Source organism: Lithobates pipiens, unplaced genomic scaffold (genome assembly GCF_037356315.1).
Source record: "Lithobates pipiens isolate NorthernLeopardFrog02 unplaced genomic scaffold, aLitPip1_a1.2 Scaffold_1, whole genome shotgun sequence".
Classification (NCBI taxonomy): Eukaryota; Metazoa; Chordata; class Amphibia; order Anura; family Ranidae; genus Lithobates; species Lithobates pipiens.
This window is the reverse complement of record NW_027507685.1, coordinates 93864281-93874459: the sequence shown is the minus strand read 5'-3', so window position 1 is coordinate 93874459 and position 10179 is coordinate 93864281. Positions and strand designations below refer to the sequence as shown.

At 39.2% G+C, this 10179-nt stretch overlaps 1 long non-coding RNA gene across 1 annotated transcript; it reads right to left on the bottom strand.

The window, feature by feature from the left end:
- Positions 1-3128: 3128 nt before the first annotated feature.
- Positions 3129-9619, bottom strand: LOC143949663 (uncharacterized). The gene is made up of 2 exons (XR_013265513.1): positions 8412-9619; positions 3129-5072 (listed from the first exon to the last, which is right to left on the bottom strand). It is a non-coding gene; the product is annotated as an uncharacterized LOC143949663 (long non-coding RNA).
- Between the last annotated feature and the right edge of the window lie 560 nt (positions 9620-10179).

Here is a 10179-nt window from a genome sequence, read left to right as displayed (position 1 = left end):
ACTGCTTGACACTGCCTGCACAGAGAGAGAGACTGCTTGACACTGCCTGCACAGAGAGAGAGAGAGACCGCTTGACACTGCCTGCACAGAGGGAGAGAGACCGCTTGACAGTGTCTGCACAGAGGGAGAGAGACCGCTTGACACTGCCTGCACAGAGAGAGAGAGACCACTGGACACTGCCTGCACAGAGAGAGAGAGAGAGACCGCTTGACACTGTCTGTACAGAGAGTGAGAGAGATCCCACTTCACACTGCCTGTCAGAGAGAGAGACCGATTGACACTGCCTGCACAGAGAGAGAGAGAGACCGATTAACACTGCCTGCACAGAGAGAGAGAGAGACCGCTTGACACTGCCTATACAGAGAGACATACCGCTTGACACTGCCTGTACAGAGAGAGAGAGAGATACCGCTTGACGCTGCCTGTACAGAGAGAGAAAGAGAGAGAGATCCCACTTGACACTGCCTGTACAGAGAGAGAGAGAGATACCGCTACATACTGCCTGTACAGAGACCGATTGACACTGCCTGCACAGAGAGAGAGAGAGGCCACTTGACACTGCCTGCAGAGAGAGAGACTGCTTGACACTGTCTGTACAGAGAGAGGGAGAGATCCCACTTCACACTGCCTGTCAGAGAGAGAGAGCGATTGACACTGCCTGCACAGAGAGAGAGAGAGAGAGAGAGACCGCTTGACACTGCCTATACAGAGAGACATACCGCTTGACACTGCCTGTACAGAGAGAGAGAGAGATACCGCTTGACACTGCCTGTACAGAGAGAGAGAGAGATATACCGCTTGACACTACCTATACAGAGAGAGAGAGAGATACCGCTACACACTGCCTGTACAGAGAGACCGATTGACACTGCCTGCACAGAGAGAGAGAGAGAGGCCACTTGACACTGCCTGCACAGAGAGAGAGGCCACTTGACACTGCCTGCACAGAGAGAGAGACCGCTTGACACTGCCTGCACAGAGAGAGAGAGACCGCTTGACACTGCCTGCACAGAGAGAAAGAGAGAGAGACTGCTTGACACTGCCTGCACAGAGAGAGAGAGAGAGAGAGGCCACTTGACACTCCCTGCACAGAGAGAGAGAGAGAGAGAGAGAGAGAGAGAGGCCACTTGACACTGCCTGCACAGAAAGAGAGAGAGACCGCTTGACACTGCCTGCACAGAGAGAGAGACCGCTTGACACTGCCTGCACAGAGAGAGAGACCACTTGACACTGCCTGCACAGAGAGAGAGAGAGCGCTTGACACTGCCTGCACAGAGAGAGAGAGACCGCCTGACACTGCCTGCACAGAGAGAGAGAGACCACTTGACACTGTCTGCAAAGAGAGAGAGAGTGGCCTCTTGACACTGCCTGCACAGAGAGAGAGAGGCCACTTGACACTGCCTGCACAGAGAGAGAGACCACTTGACACTGCCTGCACAGAGAGAGAGACCGCTTGACACTGCCTGCACACAGAGAGAGAGAGAGACCACTTGACACTGCCTGCACAGAGAGAGAGAGAGAGAGAGCGAGAGAGAGGCCACTTGACACTGCCTGCACAGAGAGAGAGAGAGGCCACTTGACACTGCCTGCACAGAGAGAGAGAGAGGCCACTTGACACTGCCTGCAAAGTGAGAGAGAGGCTACTTGACACTGCCTGCACAGAGAGAGAGAGAGAGACCGCTTGACACTGCCTGCACAGAGAGAGACCGCTTGACACTGCCTGCACACAGAGAGAGAGAGAGAGACCGCTTGGCACTGCCTGCACAGAGAGAGAGACCGCTTGACACTGCCTGCACAGAGAGAGAGAGAGACCGCTTTACACTGCCTGCACAGAGAGAGAGAGACCGCTTGACACTGCCTGCACAGAGGGAGAGAGACCGCTTGACACTGCCTGCACAGAGGGAGAGAGACCGCTTGACACTGCCTGCACAGAGAGAGAGACCGCTGGACACTGCCTGCACAGAGAGAGAGAGAGACCGCTTGACACTGTCTGTACAGAGAGAGAGAGAGAGATCCCACTTCACACTGCCTGTCAGAGAGAGAGACCAATTGACACTGCCTGCACAGAGAGAGAGAGACCGCTTGACACTGCCTATACCGAGAGACATACCGCTTGACACTGCCTGTACAGAGAGAGAGAGAGAGATACCGCTTGAAACTGCCTGTACAGAGAGAGAAATAGAGAGAGATACCGCTTCACACTGCCTGTACAGAGAGAGAGAGAGAGATACCGCTACACACTGCCTGTACAGAGACCGATTGACACTGCCTGCACAGAGAGAGATTGAGGCCACTTGACACTGCCTGCACAGAGAGAGAGGCCACTTGACACTGCCTGCACAGAGAGAGAGCGAGAGAGAGAGACCGCTTGACACTGCCTGCACAGAGAGAGAGAGAGAGAGACCGCTTAAAACTGCCTGCACAGAGAGAAAGAGAGAGAGACCGCTTGACACTGCCTGCACAGAGAGAGAGAGACCTCTTGAAACTGCCTGCACAGAGAGAAAGAGAGAGAGACCGCTTGACACTGCCTGCACAGAGAGAGAGAGGCCACTTGACACTGCCTGCAGAGAGAGAGAGAGAGAGAGGCCACTTGACACTGCCTGCACAGAGAGAGAGAGAGAGAGAGGCCACTTGACACTGCCTGCACAGAGAGAGAGAGAGAGAGGTGACTTGACACTGCCTGCACAGAGAGAGAGAGAGGCCACTTGACACTGCCTGCACAGAGAGAGAGAGAGCCCGCTTGACACTGCCTGCACAGAGAGAGAGACCGCTTGACACTGCCTGCACAGAGAGAGAGAGAGATCACTTGACACTGCCTGCACAGAGAGAGAGAGACCGCTTGACACTGCCTGCACAGAGAGAGAGACCGCCTGACACTGCCTGCACAGAGAGAGAGAGAGAGACCGCTTGACACTGCCTGCACAGAGAGAGAGAGAGACCACTTGACACTGCCTGCACAGAGAGAGAGACCACTTGACACTGCCTGCACAGAGAGAGACCACTTGACACTGCCTGCACAGAGAGAGAGAGACCGCTTGTAGAAATTGAGTTATTACTGTATTAATAACTATATTTCAATAATTCATATTGATGAGGAAAGTTCCAAGAAAATCCGTTCAGTTCTCGTGTAAAAATACCAAAATCGATTTAATAATAAAAATAGCAAAAAATTACAAGAACAGTGTCAAAATGTAGAATATAAAATAGCATCAATAAGTTTCTTATTCTTAAAATGAAGATAAATGTATCTTTGTGTATGTGTGTGTGTGTAAGAAAGTTTGTCAGCCTCCTCCAAAGTCTGTGTCAGTCTGCGTCTCTGCAAGTCTGCCCTGTGAAAACTGCCTGTCTGTATTTTCTACCCCTAAAACTAATAACCCCCACCCTTTTCCCAATTAAGAATGGTTTAACTGAGCCCTGTTGTACTACAGGGAAAGCCCGCGAATTCTGAATGAGCAAATTCCCTCCCACCTCATCCAACAGGATGTTGAAATACAAAACCGTCTCTAAAACATTCCATTGAGATGGCAAAACTGCCATGTATTAAACCATTTAAGTTATACAATACAAGTTTCCTATCTTCTAAACCAAATTCTACATATATCAGTAAATAGATTATATACGTTTAAAATGCAATGTACGTAATGATAATCCTAATCAGGAAATACTGTAATATAAAGAAATAACATGTATCATACTGAAACTCTGTCTTTTAAACAAGGATGTAACATTACCTCTTAAAATGGGGGAGGGGAATGATCAACTGGCTCTAAATTACAGCCATATGTGAAATGTACATAGAACTACTTCCCATGAAATGCATATGAAGCTTTAAAAACACTTTTACATAAATATATGTAAATATACATATATATACATACATATATACGCACATATATGTACACAGACATACACATACATATATATATATATATACACACATACACCCATTTCACTTTATCCATATCTAGAATATATAATGATATACATTAGCAAGTCAATCATACTCAAGACCCAAAATGTATATACATTTTAATATTCTAACAATTCCCTCTCAAAATGAATGATTAAACAATCTTTTCATTTTAAATCTGTTATCAATATCTGAATCTTAATCTGAATCTAAATCTAAATCCATTTCTAAATCCATTCATACCTCAAACGCATCACATTTGTATTCATTCATACAATTAGATCTTAAGATAATTGACTCGAATGTACATTTTCAAATTTTGATTCTATATAAGGAAAAGTGAATTTCATAAACCTTTTGCTTCATATACCATAAAAAATATTTTCACCCTTATTATTTTCTTATTCTTTTACCAAATAAATCAATCCCCTTAATTTCATAATTCATAAATGTAACATTGTTGTACAATACTTTGAAATATGAATATCACTTCAAAAATGTATGATTCATATTTTTTCCCTCCAAATTATGTTTAGCATAAACCTTGTCAAAATTAAACATAAAATATGTTTCTTAACTTCAATTTGTTCATATATGTGAGATGATTTCAAAACTAAATAGTTACATATTACAATGTAAAAGTTACTCCTAACTTGTCTTTATGACTTTTAAGAAAAATGTACTCTGTCTTAATTAACACCAGATGTTCCCTCTAACTAGAATGACTCTATTGTAAGGATGTTTAACCCTTTCAACTCTGAAAATACACTACATGTGTTTATAAAAATCAATGTGTAAAAAATATCTCATCTTGATATGAGAACCATATTTTGTCACATAAAAATAATATATAAAAAACTGCAATATCTGATGGATAAATTATTTCATCAGTAGTCAAAAAATCAAAAGTCCATTGTTTTTAAAATGTCCTCTCTTATCAGAGGTTCTCTTGAGAGTTTTTTTTTTTCTTCTTCTTCTTGCTGCACTCTGTAAAGTTGGAAAACTTTATTGAACATAGAAAGACAACAATAATTATAACGAATTAATCTCTTCTGTCAATTCTTCTCCCAGAACTGATATTCTTAAATTTCAATATTTTGTTTTCATCTGGAAGGTCTAGAAATATAAAATTTCTTCCTTTTGGTGACTTACAAGTCAGATCCTAAAAAAGAATGCAGTATCATTATTTTGAATTTAAATAAATGCAAAATATACCTTCTTTTATTTATTCATTTAACATACCAAAATTCTAATATTTTATTATGACATACTAAACATATTTTAATAATAACATTTCTAATTACCTTACTTTGCTCTATTTTTCTTAAACTGACCAATACTCCTTAATTTATTAGTTTGTGTATTTAAACTATAACAAGACGCAATTTCTCTTTTTTTGTCATGATATAAAACCTTTGTTTTATCAAACGAAAGAAAAGGTTTTAATTCAACCCTAGAAGATTGAAGCAAACTATATATTTACTTCTCCTCTTTAATATTTCAGAGTAATGCGTGTTGTACTGTACTTCTAGCATTTTCTAATTCAGCATTTTCTGTAGAATTTTTGCTGAATAGTATAACCATGCTTTGGGTAACACATACCTGATGAACAATTCTTAATAGCATTAACAAATCCTGGCTCACAGCCTCTCTCAGCACTTGTTCTAACAATACCATTTACAGGCTTTCTAAATACATTTAACTGAGAATGTTCTGTTATCACATCTACCTGTATGGGTTTAGATTGTAAAGTTTTAAAAAATGGGCAATATTTGTCATATAATTCACCTGAATGAATTCTCTTTAAAATAATTTTTACTGACCGATAAGGTGTCTGTAATATGATCCTACTAGATCTCACAATCGTTTCTGTTACTTTGACTGCAAAATAAACACTTAACAATTGCTTCATATTTGTGTCAAAAGTCTTTTCCATATTCGTCAATCCTCTGGAGAAAAAACCTATTATTTCCGGTTCACCATCTTTTACCTGGGACAAAATCACTGATATGGAATTCTCAGATATCTTAGTAGACATTAGAACAGGTGTAGATATTCCAATTTCAATTGCATGCAATGAGACAGCATTCTGCAAATCTTTTTTCAACATTTCAAAGGCATTTGTCTGGGTTTGAGTCCATTGATCAAACACAACATCTTTTTGTTTCAAGAAATCCATTAATGGTTTAACTTTATCATCATATTCCTGTAAAAACTCTTTACATAAATGTACTTCACTCAAAAATTGATATAATGCCTTGTAAGATGTTGGAATTGGAATAGCAGAAATGTTTCTAACTTTTTCCTGTGATAACTGTCTCTGTCCCTGACTAATTTGCATATGAAGAAAATTGACTTTATTTTTCATTAACTGAACTGACTCTGTGTTCAATTTCAACCCTGCTGTTTGTAACAAAGTAAATAACTCCATCAACAGAGTGACATGTTCCTCTGTATTTTGTGTAGACAGCAAAATTTTGTCCACGTGCTGGAAAATACATTTTGGTCTAGAAAATTTTGATAAAACTTTCTCCAAGCACTCGTGTACTAAACCATCACTGATATCTAATCCTGGAATTATTCTAGTGAATGCATAAGTTTCTTTATCAAAGCTGAAAGCAAGTTTATAATGACAGCTGTTTGTCAATGGTACTGAAAAATGACTATTGGCTATTTCCAGTACTGAAAATACTTTGGCCTTGGCATCCATTTGTGACATTAAATTTAAATTAGGAACAATAGGTTTGTTATTTGTAATGCATTTATTCAGTGATCTTACATCAACTGATATAGAATACGAATCATCAGCATTCTTGATAGGCCAAATACAATTATTTACCACTGATTGTGCCTTCTTTAATATTCCTTGCTGTAAAAATGATTGTACAATGTCAAAAACAGGACCTATTGATTCTTGTGGCAACTTATTTTGAATTTGGGGCTTCGGATCTCTTCCCTCAATTTCTATCTCAATATCTTTAAACAAACCTGTATCCATTTTGTTCTGACTCCAAAGACTTTTATGTGCTCTAACCGATTGTTCCAATTCGAGATTGGTTCCTGTGTGTGGCCAATTAAAATCTGAAGACATGTCAGCGACTGCTGTACAAATACTTCCAACGTTACTGTACTTTGAGGAATCTATTAACATAGATTTGGGCCTAGATGAATCTTTCCATATAGTAGAATTACTTAAATCAATAATCCAATCTAATTTACTAATCACATCCATGCCTAAAATATTCTCTGTATTTTGGCAACACCATATGTCTATATTTGTTTTTAAAATTCCGGGAATTTCGAGAGTCACATCAGAAACTTTAACTGCAACTGTATTTTCTTTTCCATTGAAATCAATTAAATTACATTTTGGAGAATCAATATTCACAGATAATTTGTGTTTAGTTAAACTGAGTTCAGATCCTAAATCTATTAACCATTTAATATTCTTTCCATTTAATAAACCATGTAACCATGGCCTTCCAATTTCATCTATTAAAAGTGAAGTCACATATTTTAATGTTGGAGGTGACTCAGAACCTTTTTCCCTAAATCCTGATGGTGATGGAAGTAATCCATCCCTCTCATTTTCATCATTGTTTGTCATATTGATTGAACTGTCATTAACAGTCAATGTACTGATCTGTTTGACTTCTGAGGCATAAGGCAAATCAATCAAACTATTGTTCGAAGAAGAAAGAATAAATTGCTCAGAAATATGTTCTGTATTTTCTACTTTCAAAGTTTTCCTTTGTGTACTATGTATAATGGGAATAACATTTCCTGTCTGCTCTGAACCTTTAGCTCCGCCTGTGACGTGTAACTCATCATCTCTGGGTGTGGCATCACACGTGGCAACTCTTTGAATGCCATTTTCCCTTTGTTTGTCTAAAATATGTCTACATGCTGAAACTTTATTTAATATTTTTCTTTTAAGCAAAACTTCATGTTCCTGGTCATATTTTCCTATAGACCGCTTAACTGGTACCAAAGATAATTTTGGTTTAAACAAACCTTTCTGTTCTTGGTCATCAACCTTGATAGACCACTTATCTTGTACAAAAGACTCCTGCATAGAATCCGCATTAACATTCATAGAGTCTGCATTATTAATCTCTAAACTCTTGCTTGACTCTGTTTTAAACTTTACATTATTCTGTAACTCAGACAACTGAATATCCTTTATTTGAATTGCACTCTGCAAATCATCTATCCGCTCAGACAAACATACCTGAGTCTCTGTTTTCCCCTTAGTACAAACTACATTTTTTTCAGGAACTCCTGATATCATTGTATCATAAACTTTAATCAATTTAATCAAATTCCTAACCTGTTTGCTGAATTTCTTAAAAGTAAATTTTGACTTTTGTATTTTGATATTAGCTTGTAAGCATTCATTGAACATATAACACCATAATTCATCATCTTTAACAAACTTTGACAGATTTTTAAATTCTAATTCACTCTCATCAGACAATTCATGAATAAGATTCATACTTACCAATGTAGGATAAGCTTCATTCGTGTAACACGCGTTCCCTCTCTTCGCGGGAAATTACTTCATCAAGAAACAGATTTTCTTGCACGTGCGCAAACGTCTCACCAATTTTGATAATTCTTTTTCTTCCAAGTTCAATTCAATGATGCCGAAAATGTGCTTTTTCGATTTCTTCTGAAGCTTGACTCAATAGTCAATGTTTGTGCTTCTATTCCCTCTCGTCAAGCGAAAGTAGAAATATTTCAAAAAAAGTTCGATATTCGGATAAATTGACACTGGCAAGGCTCGCCAAAAATGTAGAAATTGAGTTATTACTGTATTAATAACTATATTTCAATAATTCATATTGATGAGGAAAGTTCCAAGAAAATCCGTTCAGTTCTCGTGTAAAAATACCAAAATCGATTTAATAATAAAAATAGCAAAAAATTACAAGAACAGTGTCAAAATGTAGAATATAAAATAGCATCAATAAGTTTCTTATTCTTAAAATGAAGATAAATGTATCTTTGTGTATGTGTGTGTGTGTAAGAAAGTTTGTCAGCCTCCTCCAAAGTCTGTGTCAGTCTGCGTCTCTGCAAGTCTGCCCTGTGAAAACTGCCTGTCTGTATTTTCTACCCCTAAAACTAATAACCCCCACCCTTTTCCCAATTAAGAATGGTTTAACTGAGCCCTGTTGTACTACAGGGAAAGCCCGCGAATTCTGAATGAGCAAATTCCCTCCCACCTCATCCAACAGGATGTTGAAATACAAAACCGTCTCTAAAACATTCCATTGAGATGGCAAAACTGCCATGTATTAAACCATTTAAGTTATACAATACAAGTTTCCTATCTTCTAAACCAAATTCTACATATATCAGTAAATAGATTATATACGTTTAAAATGCAATGTACGTAATGATAATCCTAATCAGGAAATACTGTAATATAAAGAAATAACATGTATCATACTGAAACTCTGTCTTTTAAACAAGGATGTAACATTACCTCTTAAAATGGGGGAGGGGAATGATCAACTGGCTCTAAATTACAGCCATATGTGAAATGTACATAGAACTACTTCCCATGAAATGCATATGAAGCTTTAAAAACACTTTTACATAAATATATGTAAATATACATATATATACATACATATATACGCACATATATGTACACAGACATACACATACATATATATATATATATACACACATACACCCATTTCACTTTATCCATATCTAGAATATATAATGATATACATTAGCAAGTCAATCATACTCAAGACCCAAAATGTATATAAATTTTAATATTCTAACACCGCTTGACACTGCCTGCACATAGAGAGAGAGAGAAAGACCGCTTGACACTGCCTGCACAGACAGAGAGAGAGACCGCTTGACACTGCCTGCACAGAGAGAGAGAAAGATCGCTTGACACTTCCTGCACAGAGAGAGAGAGAGAGACCGCTTGACACTGCCTGCACAGAGAGAGAGAAAGACCGCTTGACACTTCCTGCACAGAGAGAGAGAGAGAGACCGCTTGACACTGCCTGCACAGAGAGAGAGAGAGAGACCGCTTGACACTGCCTGCAGAGAGGGAGAGAGAGACCGCTTGACACTGCCTGCACAGAGAGAGAGAGACCGCTTGACACTGCCTGCACAGAGAGAGAGAGACCGCTTGACACTGCCTGCACAGAGAGAGAGAGAGACCGCTTGACACTGCCTGCACAGAGAGAGAGAGAGAGAGACCGCTTGACACTGCCTGCACAGAGAGAGAGAGAGAGACC